Raw genomic sequence first — 5,705 nt, 5'->3', positions numbered from 1 at the left:
GTTCGGGTCTTACGATTATTGGTGTCTATTATATTTTCATTGTCTAGCTTCAGTACTTGTTTATAATATAAGAGCGTTGTAAATTTTTTATTATAGTAATTCACATTTTCTGCGACAAAGGCGTGGCATATTCTCAAACATGATCGGATTGATTTATAAGAATCCAGAAAAAGAAAATATTTTAAAAAGAGAATATACAGATAATATACTAAAAGAGCAAGTTCTTATATCGAAATTTATTTTATAAAGTAATTTCTTCATTTATTGAACTCTTCGTTCCTTATAAAATCAATTTGTATGATTTTGCTACTTTAGTTCTTTTTCCTGGTTTTTCTATTATAAATTTATTAAACCTGTTATAACTATGATTACAGAGATTTATTTATGGGTTAATTTTCTGTTTATCGATTTTATCTATTTAGACGTGGTCAGCGTGTTGAGAATATTTCACAACTCCTTGATGCATCTTTTGACACCTTCCCTTTATCTTTCTTCTTCAACTGCTCATACTTTCTCAAATGAGATATGTTCAAGTGTCTTGCGGTGTGTGAGAGCTTGCATATATGCTTTTTCATCCGGAATTTTTAACTCCTACAATAACTATGATAATATACATTCATAAATAAAAAAATAATTTATCTCGTATTTTCATATATACAATTTTATATACGAAGATATACCTTTTTAAGAGTAAAATTGAAAATAATATGCGAGAATAATATGATCATGAATGGTAAACTCGTATCAGTTCAGATACAAAATTTTTATAATATTTAAAACAGACAGTTATACATTTGAAAAGATCTATAGCAAGTCATTGAGATTTACATATACTATTGATAAAAGAATAATTTGTTTTAGACGGAAAATAAATGAGTTGATGGGATAAAGATACTTAGTGAAGTAACGTCTATTCTAAAATGCAAGAAGTTGTATCACAAGTATGTTATACATTCTATAGATCCTTTTCTATGAATTATATAATCAATTTCAGCTATTAAGTAAAGGTTTGTGGAAATACTAGCTAATAAAAGTTTAAAAGAGAAGAATGCAACTTTATATCATAAAAAAACATGCAAAGAGTTTTTTTAGTAGGTAGATTGCATATTTTTTCACAATGTATTTTTAAATTTTATAAGGCTTATTGGAGACATCTCAATGCTTATTTATTGCTGAAAAAGACAATCAAATCATGTTTTCTGAATATGCACAAAATTAGAAGCATTTTAATTCAATAGTACAATCAGTCTATTTGGATACTACCTAAAAAAAATTGTAAATATCCACAAAGGTCTGATATAATGATTCTATTATGCATAAGTTACTTGATGAATATTGCAGATCCATATTTATTTCTTTTTTAATATACTATTGCAAATTTTTATAATTAATATACTTAATTCAATATCTTTTTTCCGTGATTTTTGTTATATTTAAAGTCTTAGCCCATTAAAAACATATTAATATTTGATGATTTTAATTGTTAAATTTTATAAAATAAATATCATCCTTAGATTAAAAAAATCTAGAATATTCGTCAAATTTTTTATTTCCTTATAAAAAAGAGGTATATTGTTCTTATAAAACATACAACGAATGTAAAATCTTGCGATATTTCGTATCATCAATGATGACATACATTATACAGGAATAAAAAAATTCTGCGATAATTTTTTTTTTTGGTTTTTTGTAATATAGTTATGTTGGAATATCTACATTTTTTATATATTTAATTCGAGTAACCGGGTAAGTTTGTTCTAATCGATTATTAGATTATTGTGGCCGTTTAAATATTATCTGTCATTCCTCTTTGTATAAATGTGAAAACGGATTGATATTAGATGTTTTTCTGAAGCGTTAATTACGTATTATCATGATTTGGTCTGAAAGTGATCATTTTATTTGTTGAATATATAACACCCAAATGAAATTGCGTTTGTATAGCCAGTAAAGTGTAGTGAACCTAAATTCTTAAAAATAATTAAAAAAAAATTATCATTAAAATTATAATATACTAAGTTTATGTGTCAACCTAATATCATCTAGGTTCTTTCTGTGCATAGATAAGGGTAATGTTTTTTTATATATAATTATATAAAATTGCTAAAGAATGTCTATTATATATTTTATAGTATTGTTTTAATGAATAATAAAGTAATTATAATGAAAATAAATACCCTTTTTAGGACTTGGAATATATTGATATGGCATGAAAGTTACTATTAGTTCGATTGAAATATTTAAAGTGCTCATTATTTGTCTTTTATTATTCTTTTAGCTTAGTACCTCTTGATTTTTCCATAAAAGGCTGCAGAATTTGTTTTTTTTTATTTAGGGATAATACAATAATATATTACATCTAAACTTTTTTGGTAGTCAAATTTATTTTATATATTTTTTGTTCTTTTATCCTCTGAATAGATTTAAGATCTTTGAATTTAAACTATCTCCTTTAATTTTTTTATCATAACAAAAGACAGTTCGATTTTTTGTTTTAGGTAATTTTCATAACATTTTATACAATCATTTTCAAAGTCCAATTTCATTATATTTAAATTTAATTCTAGACCACCCTTTTCAATTGGATTTTTCTTGTGTAATTGAATATGTTTATAATCTTACTACGATCAGAAAATTACATGTATTTCATCAAATATTTTATCCATTATGTTTTAAATATATTACTTAAAATGATTATCTACTTCATTAGTTTGCAATTTTAAATTAGGGGCTGTTTGCTTCTTAGAAATCTTTATCACAAACATTTGTATTTTTTGAAATCCGATCCTTCAAGAATGAACGACAAGATTGTAAAAAGATTTATTAGCGTAAAAACAATATAAAATCCAGTCGAGGTTAATAAATAGGAAACTAATTCGTGAAATAATATCCTGCTGCTGCAAGATGGATTGGCCAGAGATTTAAGACCTATCACCAAGCGAATTGATAAAATAGATGAGAAGCTTTGATGGATAAAATGTGGTCTTGCATCATGCTGATAATTGAAAGGTAATTTTAAGTTTTTTTATACGACTAAGGCGATGCAAAAAATTGTCAGAACATGTTCATCATTTTCCCGAATCTTTAAATAAATTTATAATTTAATCTTGAATTTTTTTAAAAAAAAATTACTGATACATCTTTTTTACTCTTTGCTTCTTTCAAACTTACTTTTTATCATTAATCTGACTATAATTATCCAATAAATTTCCAATTATTTAATTTCAAAACAAAAGTCACAATTAAAAATAAATGAATATATGTTGTTGGAAAATTTGATATATAATATATAATTTATAAAATACACAAAAAATTTTTATTGAATAAAAATACGGTCTTTAAGCTGGTTTTAACGAATACTTTTTTTATAATAACAAAGTTTAATTTATACAGAAAATATTAAGGTTGCAACTGATTTCATTATCAGAAAAGTATGGATTCAATTTTATTTTAAGATTTTTTTTAATTATGTTGCTAAATGTAAAAAAATAATTTATTCTGTCAATTTGAATAGCTATAATTTATATAATTATATCCCATGATTTATTAGATTAAACCACCCCTAATATTTATAAAAAAATATTATTTATTTATCTGTCGCGGCACAAAAGAAATTCAATCGAATACAATTTTATTGATTTAAACATTATTTAAAATCTTTTTGTATAAATAAATTACATTTTTACAATTATATAAATAAGAATTCATTTGCATATCATAACTTTGTTTGAAAATTATTTCAAAAGAGATAAGTATGTGGTAAATAAATTATTTTCAGTACTAGGAATGAATTTTAGAAACTATAAAAAACCAGCTAAAATTATAAAAAATTCATAATTACTTTAGGCAATCTAAAAATAAAATTATTAAATATTGAAATAAATATAAATTTATTGGTGATAAAAATCTCAACATATAAAATATAAAAATCTTTGAGATTTAAAATTTATTGTTCTTAGAATATGATCAATTCTGGATATACATCTTCAAATATAACATAATTAAATATGGAAATATACCGGGGTTTTGTAACTAATAATTTCGTGTTTTTTTGTTGCAGTTATATTATAGTCTAATACTATTTATCATAATTATAGTTTTTCTTTGAAACTTTTTTTTATGTTATAAATAAATGAAGGTCAAAATTAATAGTTACTAGTTTTATTATTTAACAGATCAAATTTTTATTTATTATTTTTAGTAAAGAATAAAAAATTGGGGTTTTATAATAGGTTTTCTGCCAGATAAATAAATGTTAAATATAACTTTGTGCAAAATTAACATGGAAAAAAGTAATAAATATTTTAACCAAAAGTAAAACATTTTAGTTTAACAATATTTATGCATATAAATAACTCTCAATGATTCGCTTTTTCATAAAAATTGAATAAATTTTATTGATAGAATTAAAGATAATCAACAAAAAATTATTGACAAACGAGAAAGGGACTATATTAATATTTTTGTATCTTCGTATATTATTTTACCGTGAAAAACATCTAGCCATTTTCTATGGATCATCTTCGATTTTTGTTTATTTTTAACTTACGCTACTCGTTTCTCTTAATATATTCGCTTCCCTATGTAAAAAACATTAAATTTCATAAAAATTGAAAAATAAACTCAATTTACAAACACTGCTTTTTTATATATAAAAAAATTAAAATTATAGTTTCAACTGAAAATATTAAACTCATTTAAATTGGTTTAGAAGATAAAATATATCTGTATATATTTTTAAAAAAATATCAGATATGATCAATAATATAAAAATTATTATAATGAATATTTCTAGCTTTACAAAACAGAATTCAGACATGCAAAAATATACCATAAATATTGCTTAATTAAAAATAGTCAATTTTTTGAAATATGCCATCTTTATACTAACACGGAAACCCATTTTTATCTATGCTGATATTATTTTTAGTTTTTAATTATTTAAATTTGATTATAACGATCTTTGTGTCGCAGTATAGACCAATATGGTAACATTAGATATAGATAAAATCTTTTCTTAATAATTTAATTTTAAATATTAAACATAATGCGCGGCATGTAAAAATTAAACATTCAAATTTTATGACGGTTTTTTAATATAACAACAAAAATATTATTTTAAATTTACTATTGGAACGCCACAAGCATAAAAAATAATGGGGAATTGTATTATAACTACAAATAACAATCAGGACTGTCTAATTTGTTATTTTGTATATTTTTTCATTCATAAACAAAATTAACTTTTGGATTTATTTCATTTCCGAAATAATAAACACATTTTTATGTAGATGATGTGATATTTGGCAGAAAATCATGCAATGATCGAATTCCATATATCTCGAAGAAATAACCTTTCCAATATCTTTGCTTCTGGAGTAATTTTTGATAGCTAATAAATCATTAGTGTTATATGAATAACTTTTCACGTCGATCTACTATTTAAAAGTACCATCTTATACAATAATAGGAACAAGTAAATGATAAACAGACATTGAAAAATGAATTCTGGTGTATTTCTGGGAATAAAAAAACCAATCTGCGCATTAAAAACATACATTAAGTAGATTTATATAGTTTATAGTGTTATCCGTGGTACAACATACATTTTTGTTACAGTCTTTTAAAAGTTTGTGGATCTGCATCGATTTTTGATATTTAGCTGTGATGGGTAATATAGTTTCTTATCCTTGTGAGTATCTTCC

This window comes from Rhyacophila brunnea, unplaced genomic scaffold (genome assembly GCF_057557595.1).
Source record: "Rhyacophila brunnea isolate RB1 unplaced genomic scaffold, BYU_Rbru_1.0 scaffold_28, whole genome shotgun sequence".
Taxonomy (NCBI): domain Eukaryota; kingdom Metazoa; phylum Arthropoda; class Insecta; order Trichoptera; family Rhyacophilidae; genus Rhyacophila; species Rhyacophila brunnea.
The sequence above is the reverse complement of the archived record's forward strand: the minus strand, read 5'-3'. Positions refer to the sequence as shown.